This window comes from Lotus japonicus, chromosome 4, assembly GCF_012489685.1.
Source record: "Lotus japonicus ecotype B-129 chromosome 4, LjGifu_v1.2".
NCBI classification, from domain to species: Eukaryota; Viridiplantae; Streptophyta; class Magnoliopsida; order Fabales; family Fabaceae; genus Lotus; species Lotus japonicus.
The window spans coordinates 36,289,245-36,311,684 of record NC_080044.1 but is presented as its reverse complement, the minus strand read 5'-3'; the positions used below and the strand labels follow the sequence as shown (position 1 = coordinate 36,311,684).

Genomic DNA, 22,440 nt, shown 5'->3' with positions numbered 1-22,440 from the left:
AGGCTTGAAAGCGTGAGCCCACTAATGGAGGAAGTACATGGCCTAACCAAAAGACACAATTAAGCTAGAGAAATTAAAAAAAAACATTGCAGTAACATAGCTCATGGGAAAGGGAGAAGCAGCCGACCAAGACAAAAATTAGTGGACCACTATTACATGAAATAGACTTGTCTTTAAAGATTCCCACGTGGTGGGTTCTCCTAGTCAATAATTCCACCAACCTTGAATAAAGAAGGTTGTGTTTTCCACTAAAATAAAACAACACAAGCTTCAAAGCTATTAGTACTATTGTAAAATACTGCAATCTAGAAGCTTCAAACAGCACAATTCAATGCTTCTCCATTCACTTAAAAGCAATTTAAAGTAGTCAAAACAGCCACCCACCTTTTCCAAAATAATTTCTCTCCATCTACTGATCCATTCCCAATTCCCTTTTCCCAATCTCCAAACAATTTTCCTTTTCCCAATTGACAATTCTCTTCTACTGATCCATTCCCAATTTCTCTCAATCTTCTCAAGTAAACACAACAGCAACCCTCACGGCCTCACTCACTCTCTGTCTCATCTACTCTTCACTCACAACCCTCTCTCACACAGCCACCCACCCACCGCCTCACTCCCTCACCTCACCCACACGGCCACCCATGACCCACCGTCCCACCGCCTCACCCCTCCCTCACGAGTCACGGCCTCACTCACAGCTTCAGCGACACACACAAACACAACCCTCTTCACTTACAAGTCACAAATCACAGATTCATAGACAGAGTCAAAGAGGTTTTACCTCTCAAAGAGAAAGAGACTTGCCACAGAGAAGGGAGCAAGCCACCAATCGATCAACAGCAGTCCACAGCAGTCCACAGACAGAGGTGAAGGAAGCAAGCAATGAAGCAATCAATGGAGAGTGAAGGAGCAGTAAGCATCGATTGATTAGGGATTTAGGGTTACTTTTTCCCCTTTCTATTTCTGAAGAGTATAGTTTTATGATTAGGTCCCTGAATTTTGCTCCTACCTTTCAAATTTTGCCTAATTACTCTTTTTTTTTTGCCCAAAAGCCTACCTGGTCCAAAGAAATTTTTTTTTTTTTATAATGGAGCCCAGGCACAGGCCCGAGCACGCCAGGTGGTAGTTCCGCCTTTGAGTTAAATCCTACACTACTAAGACCATTCTATACTTAAATACCTATGTCTATATGTATACTTCTCTAATGGATATCAGTAAGAAGGGAAAAAGAATTACAAAACAAATGGAAGTTGGAGGAGTCTTTTGAACGGAAATTGTACGTGAAGCAGGAGGTGTAATTAAGCTAGTATGACAAGGATCAAAAGAAAAAAATATGTGTCCAACTTACTTTCCACCACCAGCTAGCTTTATGACTAAGGATAGTAAGAAGTATCTAAGCATGGCACCTCATGCTTAATTTGTTGCATGATCATTAAGATCATTCCAACTCTTGCATGCTGCATGCTTCCCACCTCATGCTAGATTTGCATGCATTACACCTCCTCCTTGCCGTAATTGGACGTGGCACTCTTTGGCTCATTTCCTTCACACTTAAGTTTTGATGGAAGCCTATATATATATCAACCTGAATAGCTTTGAAAGAGAAGGACAGAAGCAATTGAAAGTACACACGAGAGGATACAAACACACACTTGTTTTGTGTGATTTATGTTTTGGTGAAAATTTATAAGTGTTTACTTTGAGTGTGAGAAGATTCTTGAGTTTTGGAGCGGAAGTTAGGATCTTGAAGCTTAGTATTTTTTTAAAGCGATTAATTTTCTAAGGATACGAAGTATGAGAATGTGTTCGTGTTGGAGTTGAAGAATGGAAGGAAAGCGAGCCGTTACGAGGAGCGATAATGTGATTGGATCAAAATCGCAACTTAGAAAGGAAGTAGCTAAGGTAAGGGTAACTCAGTATAGAGTGTCTTTGAGTCTTGTCTGCTTCTATCGCACTGCCTGCGTTTGAGATGAAGACGTTTATATTGATTGACATTTGATTTGGATTATTGTGCTGAACTGGGAAAATGTTTTCTGGAGGCTTCGGCCGAGTGAACTTATTGAGACGTGTGTCTCCGTTTTCTAAGAGGCTTCGGCCGTTTACTGGTTTCTGTCATTACTGCTTTCTATGTTGTTATCGATCTGATGTAGTATGCTTGTTGAAATTATGAATAACATGTGGTTACTCTGACTTGACCCTTGGTTCGGGAATTGTTATTGACTGACTTGGCATATAGAGCTTAAATTCAGTGGCGTTCAGGATGTGTGATCCTATGATTGTCCCGTCTTGCGTGACGCTTAAGTGGCGATCAGGAGGTGTGGTCCTATGATTGTCCCGTCTTGTGTGACGCTTAAGTGGCGATCAGGAGGTGTGGTCCTATGATTGTCCCGTCATGTATGAAGCTATAAGTGGCGATGAAGAGGTGTGGTCCTATCATTGTCCCGTCTTGCGAGACGTTTTGATCGATCCATTTTTTGTAGAGGCATATAGTTGTATTATAGGGAACTAACATCTGACCCTATGTTGTTGAATTAAACTGTGATTTTAATTACCATGTTTTGTAATTGAATTTCAATAGCATGCTTTTCTCTTTTATATGTGGTAATTGCATGGAGTTAACCCTTTCTGTTTGCTACTTGTTGTTTGGGCGCTTAACGCTATTAGGCGGTGAGGAGCCTTCCGGCGATACTTAGTCATGTACGAGATGGAGGAGAGATAGTAAGCGACGAAGTAGAAATGGAAGAAGTTGTTTAGTTTTCCCTTAGTAGGTTATGCTTTGAGTCTTCTTCATCTTCTGAAACTCTATTACTAAAACCATGTTTTCGCCACTGTTTAAGTTTGCGTACTTATTTTGGAACCCTGCTTATGTTATTGTAAGTCACTATTATTATATGTCGGGAACGAGATGTTTAATTAAGGCTACATTATGTTTCAAACTCTGGTTGACATGTTTAGTTTGTGCTTTTTTTAAAAAAAATATATATCATGTTTTCTTTAGGATTGCGAAATAGTCCATAGACTTTGTTAGGTTACTAATGTGATTCCTCAGTTGAGAAATTGGGGCGTTACATACTACTTATAAAAAAGGACAGAGAAAATTTGAAGGACACACTAACTATCTGCCAAACCAATTGTATATGATCGTGTTCAAACAAATTTCAAGCACAAATCAAATCAATTCTATCTCTGAAATGCCAAAGAACACGAGGAGAGAGATTTCTGGATCTGGGTTTTAGATCTAGGTCTTCTTGGTTTCATTGCAGATCTAGGGTTACAGTGGGAGTTAACTAGAAGAAGAAGGAGAACGAGAAGCGAGGGAGCAGAGTGATCTGGAATTGCAAAGCCCCTCTCCCTCCTTTGGTGACCTTAAAGATGAAGAAGATGAAATTAATTAGTTACAGTTTTGTTTTTAGTTTTTTAAATAAAAATAAATTCCACGTCAGCTCATTAAACTTACGTGGCCATGCCACATGGGCCATCGGAGCTCCGGCGTTGACCCAGAGCTCCGGAGGGACCAGAACCAAATCTTGTGGCAAAGGTTAGGGACTAAAACTCACCTTTGCTCAGGCGAGAGACGAAAATCAAGCATTTGGTAAAGGTTAGAGACCAAAAACTTATTTAAGCCTTCTTCTTATTGTGTTTACTTCTGCTTGTTTTAGAAGAATCTCATTGTAGGTGCCCACTAGGGTGGACACTTTTATTATTGGTCCACCGGTGGACCAAGGGTTCTATTAGTAATTTACATTAGATAAAAATATATTTAAAAAATTCCAAAATGAATCATCTCTAGTTTCTCCCTCTGGTTTATCTCTCATCTCAAACCTGCGCTCCCCTCTCATCTCAGGTGTCTTCGTCCTCCTCCATTGCCATAGCATCAAAGGAAGCCAAACCCAACATGCTGACTTACTTTGTGAGTGAAGCGAACCAGTACCTCTGTGCTAGATCGGCGGCGCGGTGGGAGTGGGTCGTGAGTCGAACCCAGATCTAAATGGAAGAATGAATTAAACCTAGATCTGAAACCACAGATGCAGTTACTTCTCCTTGAACAAGTTCAGTTTTTGAAGGTGCAGGACGATATTTGTTACCATGGAAGCCAGATCTGAAACCACCATGTATGTTTTGATCTTGCTGTTGAACCCAACCGGAGACGCCAGATGAATGACCATCTCAGTGTTCTAAGGTCCCTCATGTTTCGGATTCTTTGTGTCTCTGGTTCCGATGATGCTGGACATTAATCACTGAAGTAAAATGTTTGTAAATATGTTTTGAAGAGCTGTAAAGTTAGAACTTGTATTCTTTTTGAATTTTTGTGGCTTAAAGTTTTTTTTTCTTTTTACATTTTATAGCCATGGAGATAGCTGATGGTTGGAAATAAGAGTTTTGAAATGATGTGAACATGAGATTATGGTATAACGGTGATTTTTATAGCCATGAATCGAACCCATAAGTTTTGACTCTTTCATATAACGGTGATTTTTTTAGCCATGAATCGAACCAAGAAGTGTTCCAAGTGACATTGTTTGAGATTCTTCCTGTTCTTATTGGGATAGCTCTTTTTTTGATTTTCTAAAAAATAGTTTTGAAGAGCCGTACATCAAATGCAGAAACTGAATGGATGATTTTTGCATGTAGAATGCTAGTTTAGATCCAGAGAAGCTATTCTTGTGCGGAGATCTCGTTGAATGATTCAAAAACATGTGGGCTGTGGAGATTTCTTATGGCTTTATTTAGTTGGAGAAGATGAAGAGCATGGTGGGTTGGGGAAGATGAAGATGGGCTATAAATTTACCTTTTTATCCTTTTTATCATCATTTAATCCTAACCATTCAATAAAAGAATATTCTAAGTGTTTACGGTGATATTTGGTAAACAAACATTCTCCAAATTCAATTGGAAAAGTTTAAGAGTTTTAAGAATAAGGGTTCTTTTGGGAAAACATCTTGCCAAAGTGCTGTGTGTGAAATTGAACTTTTCGACAACCGAATGTCAACAGCTGGTTTTACGATCTAAAACAAACAATTAAAAGTACTGGGAATCAAATTGCATTAAACAAAAGGGAAATTACATAAAGCAAGTCGAAAACTGAAAGTTACATCCAACGGGAAAATATCGACAGGAAATCAAATGAACATAACAACAAGCTTGAAAACGCTAAATGCAGGAATCTTAAATGGTTGGTTCTGCAACGTACTCCTTCATGATCATGTTAGGCTCTTTGAGTCTCTTTGATGCGGACATATGAGCTTTTTAGTGAGTTTTTGGGAGTTGAGTTAGGAACCCTTTCTTCAGCATAATTTTCTCCTATTTATAATACTCCAATGTCTCGCATGTCCCTCGCATGTCCTTGGCGGTTTGTTTCTCTTGCTGGATGAGTTAGTGGGCTTGGTTCCCCCACGATCTATTGCTTGTACCGGAAACTTCATGCGTAGTGGGGAGAGTAGTGCTTCCTAACTGCTTGCTTGCCACGTGGGTAGCCATCGTGGGGAGAAACTCACAATTCCCTAACTGATTCTGTTATGGCACACTCGCCAATTAAACGCACGTGCCGACTTTGCCCGTTTTAATAGCAACGGTTTTCAACGTTACACTCGTCGAATTTTGCCATCAGCTTAACTTATACTTTTCCTGATTCTCCTGGACCTATATTTCGACAAGCTTATGTTGACGAGTTTTGGGCCAAATCTTTTGGGCCAACAGATGCCCCCCAAAAATGTTGGTCTTCGACTACCATACCTTGGAGAAGTCAAGCATTTTTTGAGTCTGAAACTTTGGATAAACTTAACCTTTACGGAAAGCCAAACATCTTGTAATCCTAGCCGCTCATTTTCAGGTCCAATCAAAAGTCATAGCGTCTGACTTTTTTGCTGACGGCTTTAGCCTTTTTCACTAGAGTTATGACCACCCTTTTTGCCTACAAACTAGGGGGCAACAGTTTTAATAATAAAATAACTGTTGGGACTCCAAATTTCATACGGTATGGCTTAATGCAGCTTCAAATCTGTTCCTTCTTTGCGTCTATAAATACGACATTAACGCTTCTTGCAAGCTTTACGCTCCCAAATCTTCAAAATTCTTTTGAAATCTTCTGCAACTTCTGCTTCTTCATTTCCTCCAGTGAACCTTTCAACCATTTTCCATGGCTTCTGACTCCGGCAACGTTGTTCCGATGGCGACTGAACTCAAGATGAGTGAGGCCAAGCGTGTACCCATTCCAGACCCACCAAATGAAGCAGAGAAAATAGCTATCTGGAAATCTCAGGTACTCATTCCTTTCTCTGTTAATGGTACTTTACGCGCCATTTTAGGACCTTTGAAAAAGGTAAAGGGAGATAGACCTAATAGTCTTCCTGATAAGTATGAGACATTTCACCCTAGCATTTCGATCCTCCTACCGCATGCCCTTTCTGAGTGACCCTAAGAGAGCTTTTCGATCTGCCCCTCCCAATCCAACTGCCAACAAGGGAGCTTATCTCAAATGGCTTGATAGGGTAGAGGCTTGCAAAGCTCAACATTGGAAAGACACTGGGATTTTTTACTTAATCCAGTTGTCGAGATCGCCTATTTCGTACAACCCAGCTATGCTTTTGAGTTCGTTCTATTTCTGGGAGAGATCTACCAATTGCTTCCATGTTCCCTTTGGCATGATCACCCCAACCCTTCTCGACGTTGCTGCGATTGCTGGCCTCTAGCCCATGGGAGATGATTATCACTCTACTGCTGTCCCAACTGCACCAATTGCGATTTCAGCAGAAAATGTGTCCTTTAGCCGATTTATCGAAGACCACTATGTCGAAGAAGGTGAGGTGTCTGACGCAAAACATGTTGATTTCCTTCTGTATTGGCTTTCTGCCTATGTCTTTTGCACCAAGTCTTCGAGAATTCCGGCCAAACTCCTTCCCTTGGCCAACCTGCTTCATGAGGGTCGTAAGATCGCTATGGCCAGGCTTGTTCTTGGCAACCTCTACCAAATGATCAATGAAGCTGTGGCGGACATTCGAAATCCCAAAGTTTCCTCTTTAAACGCAGCTGGCCCCTTATGGTTGCTCCAACTCTGGTTAAATGTTGTTTTCGAATCTTTTCTCCCAACTAAGAAGACTCCTCCTGCAGTTTCCAATACGAGGATTGATGCCCATCGACTTGAGACGTTGACTCCGCCTTACGACGCCTCTCACTTTGAAGCGGATTTTAGGAAGTACTTTGTCATGTTTCTTGAACTAAAGCACTACCGATCTAGCTTTGCCCCATACAGCAAGGCAACCTATGGCCCTTGATGGCTGAGAAATTCATATCCTAACCTTCCTAATTCAGAGGCACTCTCGCCCCACCAGCTTGAGCTCTAGCAAACCATCCTGTCTCCTCGAGTTTTGACTATAGGTTTTGCCAGCAGTGATCATACGTTATGCGGCTATAACCCTCAGTTGGTTTCTCGACAATTTGGGCTAAGCCAAGACTTGCCTAATACTTTGTTTGACAACACTCTTGTCCTATATCCTGGTACCATTACTAAGACCAGTGCTTTCGACACCACCGTTCATCATTACAACAAAAAGCTGCTTGATCTTAGTCCCTTCTCTTTCATTCCTTCATACTATGTCACCAAATCATTCAAAACATGGTGGTCTGCATAGTGGACTGAAATTTCAATGTCGCTTGTGGATTGCCTTCAATGCATGACAAATGCTTTTCCTGTGCAGGACCCGGCTCCCAAGAAAACCAGAGGTATGCACATGGCCGAAATCGACGCTTTTCATAAATTCTTCGGTGTAGTATATTTTCCAGGTCCTCGCCTTCGAGAAACTGTTGCTAAAGCAGCCCAGGTTCTTAGGCAGAAGTGGGAATCTAAAGCCAAGAAATCTCGACTGATCATTCCTCCTGAGGAAGATGGTCTTTCCTTTGTTATTCGAAAAACTGACTTTAAATTCCCACCTTTGCCTACCTGTAAGTATGCTCTGGCATTCCCACTGGTTCTCCCTAAGTGGGTTGATCACGTCAGTATCAAGAACATATATAATGAGGCATTGCCTCCTTGGAAGCGAGTGACTTGGACCAAATAATACATGTGGAATTTTCCTTTACACGTGCCGGTCGAAATCTTCAACCACATATCGCTATACACGCGTATTGGTCAAGGTAAACATTTCGACTTGGCCTATGTTACGCCATTTGTCTTTTAACTTTTCTTCCTAATGTTACAGCTGAGGCCATTCCTCGACCGCCTCCCCAGGCTTCTCCCCAAGTGCCTCAAGTTCCGCATGCTACCATCGAGATTGATGATGACGATGATGATGATGGGGTTGGTCTGGCTGAAAAGCTTGTTGTGACCAAGGTACCTTTTAGCTGAAATCTTCTTTCCTTTCTAGGCACGTTTACCGTACTAATCTTTTACCTTGTTTCAGAGTCGAAAAAGGGGGAGCCACTCCTGCTACTTTTGCGAGTCAGAAAAGGGCCAAGGGGGCCGGTGGCTCAGCTGTGAGCAAACCTTCTCCAGCCAAATCTGCTAGCCATCCTGAGGCGGTTGAAGGGGTGATAGTTTGGCCGTTGACAAGGTTTGAGTTGCTCATGTCGATAACCTTTGTGCCTGTCTTGATTATTGAATTTCCTACTGAAACTTTGCTCTTCACCTAGGTAGAGATTCAAGAACATTCTGCCTCCAGTCCCCCGCCTCATGAGGACCTTCCTGTCTTCGATTCTACCCAGTCCAAACGCCAACGTGGCGAGACGACGCCGGTCGAGAAAACTTCGAAGAAGACATCCAGAACCAAATCTGGTCGCAAGTCTGGTAGTCGATCTTCCCCGCCTTCCAAGAGTTCAGCTGATTCCAGTCCTCTTAAGAGGTCTGCTAGCAAGTTACCCATTCGTTGGTCATAGTCTATTTTACTATTTTTTATTTTTTATTTATGCCTCCTCAAGGACTTTTACTTTCCTTCTTCAGAGGGTTGGCATGTCTAAAATGGCTGTGCCCCGAGCCAATTTATTACCTCCTAAATCTCCACCAGTTGTTCTGTCGAGTCCCTTGAGCAGTTTGGATTCCTCGAGCTCGAGTTTAGACTCTAGCGAACTAGACCCTGTGTGGGACAAGTTGACGTTTTATTTTAATTCAAAGCCAATTGCTTGGCAACATCCTGGCTGTGAACCTTATTATACCAAAGAATGCCGAGATAATTTTTCTAATTTTCCTCCACAGGATGCTCCAGGCATTGCCTCACCTGTTCGCGAACAAAGTGTGCCTCATGTCGAAGTTCGACGTGACGGAGATGAAGTGCCCCCAGTCACTCAGTCTGATCGAGTGGTTGGGGTAATGCCTCCTCCCAAGTCTCATGTTGCTGCTGGTGCTGAGGCCCAAACTTCGACTCAGGCTTCCCCTCCTCCCAAGGTTCAACAAGACTCTAGAATAGCTCTGCTTTCTCCGCAAGCCAAAGGAGGTTCGGCTTCCACGAGGACTGCAGCCTTATCTCATGCTTCTAGTGAGAAGCTAGATGCTCTTTTTGCTAAGGACCCTCTTGCTGCCATCCAAGGTTTCCTCGATGGTACTTTGGACCTTGATTCTCCATCACACCAGGCCGACGTTGCTGAGACTGCTGAGTCCCGTGGGGTGGCCAGTGCTGATCAGATTAACGAGAACTTGGCCAAGCTTAAGAGTCTGATATTTGCTGAAGGTTTTCTTGGTCGAATTCAGGCTGACCCTCAGGCTAGCCATGATGTCAAGGAGCTACTCACTTTCCTCATTGGCCAATGTCTTGACCATACTCAGGTTGTTGCCCTTGTCAAGTTTCAAACCTTCCTGGTTGACCTCTTAGCTGTCTTTGATCAAGCCAAGAGCGTGGGCCAAATCATCAAGACTAAGGAGGCGCAAGTTGCTTCTGGCACAAGCCAGATCTCGACAATGAAAGATGAAGTTTTTAAGCTGACTGTCAGGAAGACCTTGATAGCCACTGATTTGGCAAGTATCGACAATCGGCTCGATGAGCTTCGAAGGGAGATGGCTAAGTTGGAGAAGGAGAGGGCGACCTTGGTTGAAGAAGGCCCTGCTGTGAACACCCGCTTGGTTGCCCTTGCGGATGAGTGCAAGAAGTTGATGTTGTCGACATCCAAACTCTCCAAGGAAGTTGAAGTTGACACTCTTGCTAAACAGAGTTTGGAGGTCAAAATTGCTGCTGCCAGTGGCCAACTTGCTGCCTTCAAGTCGAAGATTTAGGTTTTTCACCCTTCTTCCTTTTGTTTCCCGACTTCTAATGACTGTGACTCTGAATGGCCTTTGTTGCCGATTTCTGTAATGTTGATTTTAAATGCTTTTTTCGACTATGGCTTCGTATTTGAATTTGCATGGAATTCGACATGTGTTGTCAAGTAATGTCCATTTATGTCTTTATTGTCGAATTAACATATGTTGCCAAATAATTCCGATTGTGCCTTTTACGCTACTTTTAATTCCAACCTTATTTGAACCGGCACCGTCCAACGCAATTTAGCTTTCCCTCTTCTAAGTCTTTACTTGACTCCTTGGGAAAAGGGTAATTTAATGGCATTCTTTTACCACGCCTTTAGTTGACGACTGAACGACTTCCTCCACTTGCGGTGGTGGCCTACGTGGCTGGTGGTGATTGGGTGACGATTGGCAACTGATTACCATTCATTAATGTAACTGTCTGTTACGCCCTACTATAAATGATGATGCTGTTTTTACTCTTCTTCATCAGTAACTTCTTTTCTACATTTTGATCTTTTAGCCATGGATAGTCGTATTATCCTCCGTCGTATTCGCACCTTGGCCTTTCAAAGGGATCTATTTCAGGCCATGTACTCTTCTTTTTCTGGGATTGAGGAACTCTTGGGGCTCATTCAGCAGCTGCTTCAGAGGCAGATCATGGCTCACGTTAGAGCTCCACTCCAGGAGTTTTTGGAGTTACTTACCGAGGCAAAGCCTCTGTACGATGAGTACAGTCAGCTTTCTGTGATGGTGTTCGTTCTTTCAAGAACACCAAATCGACGAGATAATGGAGAAGTTTGATCGGCTCCAAGCCTCTCTGGGCCAGCAAGATCCTGAGGGGCTCAAAAGACTGGCCGTCGAGATTTTCGCGGTTGCTCTCGACAAGCTAAATACTCGACAGGAGAAGGCTCGACTAGAAGGCCAGATGGAAGTAGTAGTAGGACGCATAGAACCTTTGAGGGCTAGGTATAATGCCTATAGGGTTAACCCTCCTTTTTAGGTTTTTTGCAATGCTTATAATGTCCTATTTATTAATAAAACACTTCTATTTGGCCATACTTGTTCTTTTTTTCTTTTTTATTTGATCCAAACTTCGTGCAACATTGGCTTATACGATTTCAAGTATTTACCATTTATTGTCACACGTCGACTTTGACCATTTAACTCTTTAATCGAATAAGCATTGTTAGAAAGTATCTTCTCGACCTTAAATGGACCTTCCCAATTTGGGGCCCACTTGCCATAAGCTCTATCTTTTTTATCTACTGGCAAGATAACTTTCCAAACATAATCACCAACGTTAAAGGATCGATTTCTAACCTTTTTGTTGTATGCCTTTGCGATGCGATTCTTTTGTCTGGTTAGAATGTCTAAAGCCAATAGTCTATCTTCGTCGAGATTTACCAATTCATCGAGCATCATATTCCAGTAGTCCTCACTAGGGATTTCTTCTTGTCTTTGAATCCTACAAGATTGCAAGTAAACTTCCGCTGGTAACACTGCTTCCTGACCATATGCTAGTCGAAAAGGTGTTGCCCCTGTGGCCTCCCTTGGTGAATTTCGGTAAGCCCATTAAATCTGGCCTAGGGTTTCATGCCAGCCTTTAGGTTTTCGACCCACATGCTTCTTGATCAAACTGATCAAGGTTTTGTTGGCAGCTTCCACCTGACCATTTTCTTGGGCATAGTAGGGGGTCGAAGTTAGGAGTTTGATGCCCCAAGACTCTGCGAAAGCTGCTACTTTTCGACCTACAAACATCGTGCCTTGATCTGTTGTGAGTGACTCAGGCAAACCAAAACGATATACAATGTGATTTTGTATAAAGTCGATCACTGTATCCTGAGTAACATTTTGTAATGGAATGGCCTCCACCCACTTAGTAAAATAATTTATTGCCACAATTATGTATTTGTGTTGTCTTGATGAAGATGGGTTAATCTCGCCAATTAAGTCTAAAGCCCAACCTCTGAACGACCATGGTTTGATGATGGAATGCAACTCACTGGCTGGCACATGCTGGATCCCTGCGTGCTTTTGGCAATCCTGGAAACCCTTTGCATATTCGATGCAATCCTTCATAATGGTTGGCCAGTACACCCCTTGTCGAAATAAGATCCATTTCACTTTGGCTCCAGCTTGATGAGCTCCACATAAGCCATCATGCACTGCTGAAATTGCTATGAAGGCGTCATCTTCGCTCAAACATTTTAGCAAAGTTCCATCGACATTCTTTTTGAACAACTCATTGCCCAAGATGGTGTAACTTAGAGCCCTATACTTGATTTTCCTGTCCGTGGTTCCCACAGGGTTTTGCAAATAATCGACAATTGGCTTTCTCCAATCATTAGTCGTTAGATTGTCGATAACCATAACGTCGAGATCTAGTGGGTTTAACTTTTCTTTAATTTTGACCAATTCCCTCAACCTATTTTTGTCTACCATATACCCAGAAGCGATTTGTGGCAACTCATTGGCTTCTTGATTGCTTATCCTAGGTATGTGGTCGATTCATGCTTGGTCGAAATTGGCTAGTAAACCTATAGCTTTTACGTAATACCATGCCAAGTTTTCACTAACGCATTTGTATTCCTTGGTGAGTTGTTTTATTACCAACTCAGAATCACCTTTTATAACGACGTTTTTCGCTCCTAACGCCAACAAGATTTCGAGGCCAGAGATTAAGGCCTCATATTCAGTTTCGTTTTTAGAACAATTCTCTCGAATTCGAAACATGAACTTAGTAGGGATGCCTTGTGGAGAAATGATAAGCATTCCAATCCCCGCTCCCTCTCTATGGCTTGAGCCGTCGAAAAACAGCTTCCAGGGCTGAATTCCTACGTAGGTTATGGCTCCTTTGGGGAACGTGTGGTCTGCCAAGAAGTCTGCAACTGCTTGTTCCTTAATCGCTTTTAAAGGGACATATGTAAGTGAATATTTGGTTAAGGCTAAAGCCCATTTACCAATTCGACTATGCAAAATAGGTTTAGACAACATGTGCTTTATTATGTCATAGTGGGAAAAAACCATTACATCAATTGACTTTATATAATATTTCAGCTTCGTACAAGAGAAATATAAACATAAACACAGTTTCTCGACCATCGTATATCGAGTTTCTGCATCGTTCAAGATACGACTTAAATAAAATATGGCTCTCTCGATGCCATTTTCATCTTCCTGAGCCAACATGCTTCCGATGGTTTCATCCGTTGCTGAAATATACAACCTCATTGGCTTTCCTTTTATGGGTGGGATCATCATTGGAGGGCTTGACAAGTATTCCTTGAGCTCGTCGAAGGCTTTTCTGGTGATCTGCTTCCCAGCGAAATGTTTCTTCTTTCTTGAGTCGAAGAAGTGATGAAAAGGGCTTGGTCTTCTCACTGAGATTTGCTATGAATCTTCTAAAAAAGTAGATCTTCCCTAGCAGCGATTGCAACTGCTTCTTGCTGGTTGGTGGGCTCGTGTCGAGAATAGCCTTGGCCTTATTCTTGTTGATTTCGATGCCCTTCTTGTGCACCACAAAGCCCAAAAAATCACCTGCAATTACACCAAAGGCACATTTGAGGGGGTTCATTTTCATACCATGCTTCCTCATTCTTTCGAATGATCATCTTAGATGTAACAGGTGGTCATCCCTTGATGGAGATTCTACCACTATGTCATCAATATAAACATGCATGAAAGTTTCAATAAAATCATGGAAGATGGTATTCATTACCCTTTGGTAGGTCGCGCCAGCGTTTTTCAACCCAAATGGCATGACCACCCACTCATATGTCTCCAAGGCACCAGGACATCGAAAAGCCGTCTTCGACACATCTTCTTTGGCAATAAAAATCTGGTTGTATCCAGAATAGCCATCTAACAGACTCAGGTATTCATGGCCAGCTGCTGAATCTACCATAATTTCGGCAATAGGCATGTGATACTCATCTTTGGGTGTGGCAGCATTCAAATCTCGAAAATCAATGCAAACTCTCATCTGGCCATTTTTCTTAATTACTGGGACCACGTTAGCGAGCCAGTCGACATATCTGGCTGTTCTAATGAACTTGCCCTTCAAGAGTCTCTCAATTTCTTCTTTGATTTTTACTAAGACATTTGGATGGAACCTCCTGGGCAACTGTTTCACTGGCTTCTTGTCTTCTTTGATTGGTAGTTGTAATTCCACCAATTCTCGACTGAGTCCAGGCATTTCATCATAATCCCAGACAAAGCAATCTTTGAACTATTTTAGCAAATCCACCATCCTGCCTTTGAGTTCTAGATCAATAAGGACACTTATGTAGGTTGGCCTTTTCTTCGACCCATCACCCAGGTCTATTTCCTCTAGGGGATCTTGAGCCTCCATTTTTGTGACATCTACTAGAGGTTTCTCGAATCCCAGGGGGCCATCGTCATAGATGAAATCTAGCCTTAGGTTGCGTAGATCCTCCATGCCTTCGCCACCTGGTTTGTCTTCCAAGCACAAGTCGTCCTTCTTGTTTCGAGTCATCATTTCGACAGGCAAAATTGAAGCATCAATTTCTCCTTTGATGGCTGGATTTTCAGCCATTCTGTCGGCCTCGAGAGCCGTTTTCACCTTGTTTTCAGCTGCATAAGCCGAAATTCGAGCTAGGCTCGAATCGACAATCGTATATCGAGTTTCTGCATCGTTCAAGATACGACTTAAATAAAATATGGCTCTCTCGATGCCATTTTCATCTTCCTGAGCCAACATGCTTCCGATGGTTTCATCCGTTGCTGAAATATACAACCTCATTGGCTTTCCTTTTATGGGTGGGATCATCATTGGAGGGCTTGACAAGTATTCCTTGAGCTCGTCGAAGGCTTTTCTGGTGATCTGCTTCCCAGCGAAATGTTTCTTCTTTCTTGAGTCGAAGAAGTGATGAAAAGGGCTTGGTCTTCTCACTGAGATTTGCTATGAATCTTCTAAGAAAGTTGATCTTCCCTAGCAGCGATTGCAACTGCTTCTTGCTGGTTGGTGGGCTCGTGTCGAGAATAGCCTTGGCCTTATTCTTGTTGATTTCGATGCCCTTCTTGTGCACCACAAAGCCCAAAAAATCACCTGCAATTACACCAAAGGCACATTTGAGGGGGTTCATTTTCATACCATGCTTCCTCATTCTTTCGAATGATCTTCTTAGATGTAACAGGTGGTCATCCCTTGATGGAGATTCTACCACTATGTCATCAATATAAACATGCATGAAAGTTTCAATAAAATCATGGAAGATGGTATTCATTACCCTTTGGTAGGTCGCGCCAGCGTTTTTCAACCCAAATGACATGACCACCCACTCATATGTCTCCAAGGCACCAGGACATCGAAAAGCCGTCTTCGACACATCTTCTTTGGCAATAAAAATCTGGTTGTATCCAGAATAGCCATCTAACAGACTCAGGTATTCATGGCCAGCTGCTGAATCTACCATAATTTCGGCAATAGGCATGTGATACTCATCTTTGGGTGTGGCAGCATTCAAATCTCGAAAATCAATGCAAACTCTCATCTGGCCATTTTTCTTAATTACTGGGACCACGTTAGCGAGCCAGTCGACATATCTGGCTGTTCTAATGAACTTGCCCTTCAAGAGTCTCTCGATTTCTTCTTTGATTTTTACTAAGACATTTGGATGGAACCTCCTGGGCAACTGTTTCACTGGCTTCTTGTCTTCTTTGATTGGTAGTTGTAATTCCACCAATTCTCGACTGAGTCCAGGCATTTCATCATAATCCCAGACAAAGCAATCTTTGAACTCTTTTAGCAAATCCACCATCCTGCCTTTGAGTTCTAGATCAATAAGGACACTTATGTAGGTTGTCCTTTTCTTCGACCCATCACCCAGGTCTATTTCCTCTAGGGGATCTTGAGCCTCCATTTTTGTGACATCTACTAGAGGTTTCTCGAATCCCAGGGGGCCATCGTCATAGATGCAATCTAGCCTTAGGTTGCGTAGATCCTCCATGCCTTCGCCACCTGGTTTGTCTTCCAAGCACAAGTCGTCCTTCTCGTTTCGAGTCATCATTTCGACAGGCAAAATTGAAGCATCAATTTCTCCTTTGATGGCTGGATTTTCAGCCATTCTGTCGGCCTCGAGAGCCGTTTTCACCTTGTTTTCAGCTGCATAAGCCGAAATTCGAGCTAGGCTCGAATCGACCATCGTATATCGAGTTTCTGCATCGTTCAAGATACGACTTAAATAAAATATGGCTCTCTCGATGCCATTTTCATCTTCCTGAGCCAACATGCTTCCGATGGTTTCATCCGTTGCTGAAATATACAACCTCATTGGCTTTCCTTTTATGGGTGGGATCATCATTGGAGGGCTTGACAAGTATTCCTTGAGCTCGTCGAAGGCTTTTCTGGTGATCTGCTTCCCAGCGAAATGTTTCTTCCTTCTTGAGTCGAAGAAGTGATGAAAAGGGCTTGGTCTTCTCACTGAGATTTGCTATGAATCTTCTAAGAAAGTTGATCTTCCCTAGCAGCGATTGCAACTGCTTCTTGCTGGTTGGTGGGCTCGTGTCGAGAATAGCCTTGGCCTTATTCTTGTTGATTTCGATGCCCTTCTTGTGCACCACAAAGCCCAAAAAATCACCTGCAATTACACCAAAGGCACATTTGAGGGGGTTCATTTTCATACCATGCTTCCTCATTCTTTCGAATGATCTTCTTAGATGTAACAGGTGGTCATCCCTTGATGGAGATTCTACCACTATGTCATCAATATGTTTATGCATGAAAGTTTCAATAAAATCATAGAAGATGGTATTCATTACCCTTTGGTAGGTCGCGCCAGCGTTTTTCAACCCAAATGGCATGACCACCCACTCATATGTCTCCAAGGCACCAGGACATCGAAAAGCCGTCTTCGACACATCTTCTTTGGCAATAAAAATCTGGTTGTATCCAGAATAGCCATCTAACAGACTCAGGTATTCATGGCCAGCTGCTGAATCTACCATAATTTCGGCAATAGGCATGTGATACTCATCTTTGGGTGTGGCAGCATTCAAATCTCGAAAATCAATGCAAACTCTCATCTGGCCATTTTTCTTAATTACTGGGACCACGTTAGCGAGCCAGTCGACATATCTGGCTGTTCTAATGAACTTGCCCTTCAAGAGTCTCTCGATTTCTTCTTTGATTTTTACTAAGACATTTGGATGGAACCTCCTGGGCAACTGTTTCACTGGCTTCTTGTCTTCTTTGATTGGTAGTTGTAATTCCACCAATTCTCGACTGAGTCCAGGCATTTCATCATAATCCCAGACAAAGCAATCTTTGAACTCTTTTAGCAAATCCACCATCCTGCCTTTGAGTTCTAGATCAATAAGGACACTTATGTAGGTTGGCTTTTTCTTCGACCCATCACCCAGGTCTATTTCCTCTTGGGGATCTTGAGCCTCCATTTTTGTGACATCTACTAGAGGTTTCTCGAATCCCAGGGGGCCATCGTCATAGATGCAATCTAGCCTTAGGTTGCGTAGATCCTCCATGCCTTCGCCACCTGGTTTGTCTTCCAAGCACAAGTCGTCCTTCTCGTTTCGAGTCATCATTTCGACAGGCAAAATTGAAGCATCAATTTCTCCTTTGATGGCTGGATTTTCAGCCATTCTGTCGGCCTCGAGAGCCGTTTTCACCTTGTTTTCAGCTGCATAAGCCGAAATTCGAGCTATGCTCGAATTAATCATCATTAGGTGGTGTTGCCACTCCTGTTGTGGCATTTTCATCTTTTACCACTTCTTTCGTGGCATCCTCGTCTTCCTCACTCCGCTATCCACTCATGGCATCCACCTTGCAAGATTCATTGAGGTGCAGACCTTGAATTGGGTCTAAGGTTACGAAATATTCTGAGTAAGGATTGAAATACTGGTTGGCTACCGTGTCCAAGGGAGCAATTGTAGCCAAGTTCTTCTCGAAGTTCTTCTTGTCGACATAGCCTGCTTCTGCTAGCTAATAACTTTGATCCGCTTGTACATTCTCGACCACTCCATCTGCTTTCCAAATGGAAATCCTTTGATGCAAGGTGGAGGGCACTGCCCCTACTCCATGGATCCATTCTCTGCCCAACAGCAGGTTGTAGTTAGCCTTCGAGGGCACGACGATGAAAAAAGTGGATCGGCTTACCGTTCCCACAGTTATGTTAAGCATAATTGTACCCATGGAGGTGCTTGTCTTGCCTTCATAATCTGACAAGACCATGTCATGAGGGATTAGATCCGCTTCTGTTTTGCCCAACTTCTTCAGCATGAATCTAGGCATTAAGTTGATGGCCGCTCCACCGTCGACAAGAACCTTGTTGACTCCTTTGTCTTCCACTTTGGCCCATACAAATAGAGGCTTCAAGTGACACTTCATGTGCTCTGAAGGCCTGTGGAAAATAGCCCTCTCATCCTCTACAGCTCCCCTCTGCATGACATAGTAGCATAAATGATTGTCATCAGCCTCTTCCTCGACATAATAATCCTCGTCACCCTCGGTGACTTCTGATATTCTGTCGAAGTCTGCTGGCGACACTATGCAAATGATGTTGAGGTCTTCTCCATCACTGTCATCGAAGTCCTCTAGCATATCTTCATCTTCATCTTCAGTTACCATCTTCACTTTTTCCTTGGCAGAGTCTGGCAGAGTCATTCCTTGCTTGATAGCCTGGTCAAGATGGTTAATGATTGAAGCCACACTTGGCTTGTCTTCTGGAGCATCTGCTGGCTTTATGTCCCATAGCGATCGAAATTTTCCACCTCTTTCCCTCTCAGCCTTCCTCTTTCTCAGAAAGCGTCGAAATTGGGTCCTTGTCATCTGTTCTGGCCCATAATAGTTCCTTGAGCCATAAGAGTAGTTCCTCGACACCTGAGAGTTTTTAACATAAGAGGATCCTTGGCCTAAGTCAATTCTCTGCCATTTCTGTCGTGGCTTTGGTTTAGGGGGTGCTGACCTAAACCACTGGTTCTTGGGCACATCAGCATTGGGGAGGTAGGTCTTGGCTTTCCCTTTTGGATCTTGGCCTCTTTGGCCACGGTGCTCCTGGGTAGTTTCAGCCAGCTCTTCATGAGGGTAAGTGAGCCTTCTGGCTACAGGCACCTTCTGTTGATAGTGCCTCTTCATTTCAGAATCCTGGTAGGCCTTTGTTGCTGACTTGTCGAAAACGGCGCTGCATCTAGGGCACAACATGACTTCTTTCTCTCCATCTTTGCTTCGAGATAGGAATTCGACGAGAGTCTCTCCAGCTTGAGGGTAGACTTCCTCCAGGATTATGTCTTCAGTTGGTTCCTCGACTGCCACATCCTTGGCCTCCGATTCCCCGAGGGTCAAATCCAGGTCTAGTTTCTCAGCAATGTCTACCACGTAGATGTGGAGAGGTTCCACATAGTTGGCTTCAGCTTTCTACAGTGGGTCTGCGTCGATTTTCATCTGACCTTTGGCCTTTTCGCCATACTTGAGCCTTCCTGAATCCAGAGCTCCCTAAACGAGGTCCCTAAAACGAACACACTGTGAGGTCCAGTGACCAAAAAAGTTGTGATTCTTACAATATTTTTTCCCTTTTTTGTTTAGGGGAAGGCAATTTTTGGTCCTTAGGGACCACAATCAAACAATCGGATATAAGTATATCATAAAATGCATCACATTTGGTCACATCAAACGTATAAGTTTTAACAATAGGCATGCTATCCTTAGGGGATTCTTCCCCAACCTTATTTTCATAAGGCTTTAAAGCTTTGCAAACATAAGGATCTCCTGGCTACAACTCAGCCAGATTGATGTCATTAATATCGACATTAGGGGAAAGTTCATGATACACACACGAGCTTTGATAAATAGATTCAATATCTATGTAAGCTACTTTCTCCTTCTTGGGCCATTTGTGGGTAGTTTTAGCCTTTTCGTCAGTCTTCTCCGCTTTCAATAACTCGACATGTCTCACTCTATCTGCAAGTTGTGACATATCTCGAATGTACTGCGTGTCGAGTTTCTTTCTGATCGAATATTCTAAACCACCTGCAGCCAGGATGACCAACTCATGTTCTGGGACATGAGTGAAACATCGAGATTTCAACATTCTGAACCTATTCAAATAGTCATCAATGGATTCAGCATTCTTCCTCTTGACACTAGCCAGATCCTTCAGGCTCACCTTGCATTCTCCCCTAAAGAATTGTTCATGGAAGATCCTTTCCAATTGAGCCCAAGTGTGAACTGACCTTGGGGCGAGGGTCGTGAACCATGTGAACGCGTTCTTAGTTAAAGAACTAGGAAAATACTTCATTTTCAGGTTTTCATTAATGGCTAAGTCTCCAGCCTCAATCTGGTATCTAGCCACATGCTCAACCGTGGACTCTCCTGAGTCTCTTGAAAACTTAGTAAACTTAGGGACTTTCCAGCCTCGAGGAAGCTCTACTTCGAGAACTTCTTCAGTAAAGGCTGAGACAAAATGGGGCCTATTCGCAAAGCCCACATTGAAACCATGTTGGTTTAGCAATTGTTCGACAACGACAGCAACATTCTGCTGCCCCCAGCATTCTGGTGTCGAATTCTTTCCAACACTCCATCAGCATGTTCATTCCTGTTCACCACATAAAGGTTATGAGGTGGTTGATGTATTCCCCCATTCCCCTCGAACAAAGGGTTTTCCCCCACGTTTGGATACGCTGGCACAGGTCTATGCACGGGAATTGCGACAGGCGGATTTGTTCGATCCCTGGCAGAGGTGCAACTTCGACTTGAGCCCCTAACACTGTGGCCAAGCGCCCCATTTGATGGGCTAATTGCTGGTTATTGGCATTGGTGTTTTGGATCAAAGAGTTGATAATCTCTCACATCTATCTGTCGAGATAGCATGTTAACCATTTCGTGGTTACTATTGTCGACTTGTTGTCTGATGGCCTGAAGTGACCCTGAGTTCATGCCCGTGGGCAAGTAAACCCTGTGAACTTTGTCCTATAGTGAAGCCAGGAGGGCTTAATCGACTTCCCAAGTTCATCATTGTCCCGTTTGCCTCAAAAGGGGGTACCCCAAAGGGGAGGACATGCTCAGAAAACGTCGAATAATTACTTTGCAAGCCCTGCATCAAAGATGTGGGCATGCCAAAAGGCATGTCTCTCGTAGGCAGAGAGACATTTGGCATAAACAAGGTTTGGGGCACGTTGGCCACTCCTCTTGTTACCGTTGGGGGTGCCACTGCCTAAACCGTCGCATGAAATGGGCATTTCTGCCATTGCGGAAACCGCTATACTTTGAGTTGGCATAGTGGTGCCAGAACTCATACCGGAGGACAATTCCTCATTGTTGTTACCATTGCTTCCACCAGGACTGCTCTGATTAACCACATTGGATCCCTGGGGGGAGGTTCTGCCTCGATTGCTTGCCATACTTATAGTTCTACCACTTCTCAAGTGCATAAAAATAACTCACGCAAGCAAAGAACAGGTAACAAGTAACATGCAATAAACACAACACAGAAAACACTTCTGTAAAACTTAGTTTTCACAAAAATGGTCCCACCGGGCGTGCCAATTTGTTTACGGTGATATTTGGTAAACAAACATTCTCCAACTTCGACTGGAAAAAGTTTAAGAGTTCTAAGAATAAGGGTTCTTTTGGGAAAATGTCTTGCCAAAGTGCTGTGTGTGAAATTGAACTTTTCGACAACCGAATGTCAATGGCTGGTTTTGCGATCTAAAACAAACAATTAAAAGTAGTGGGAATCGAATTGCATTAAACAAAAGGGAAATTACATAAAGCAAGTCGAAAACTGAAAGTTACATCCAACGGGAAAATATCGACAGGAAATCAAATGAACATAACAACAAGCTTGAAAACGCTAAATGCAGGAATCTTAAATGGCTGGTTCTGCAACGTACTCCTTCATGATCACGTTAGGCTCTTTGAGTCTCTTTGATGCGAACGTATGAGCCTTTTAGTGAGTTTTTTGGAGTTGAGTTGAGAACCCCTTCTTCTGCATAATTTTCTCCTATTTATAGTACTCCAATGTCTCGCATGTCCATCGCATGTCATTGGCGGTTTTTTCCTCTTGCTGGATGAGTTAGTGGGCTTGGTTCCCCCACGATCTATTGCTTGTACCGGAAACTTCATGCGTAGTGGGGAGAGTGTTGCTTCCTAACCGCTTGCTTGCCACATGGGTAGCCATCGTGGGGAGAAACTCACAATTCCCTAACTGATTCTGTTATGGCACACTCGCCAATTAAACGCATGTGCCGAATTTGCCTGT

The 22,440-nt window shown here is 43.1% G+C and overlaps 1 long non-coding RNA gene across 1 annotated transcript; it reads left to right on the top strand.

Annotated features, from left to right (window-relative positions):
• Positions 1-272: 272 nt before the first annotated feature.
• On the top strand, positions 273-4,470 carry LOC130710427 (uncharacterized). Its single transcript, XR_009010371.1, has 2 exons — positions 273-3,601; positions 3,848-4,470. It is a non-coding gene; the product is annotated as an uncharacterized LOC130710427 (long non-coding RNA).
• Positions 4,471-22,440: the final 17,970 nt, after the last annotated feature.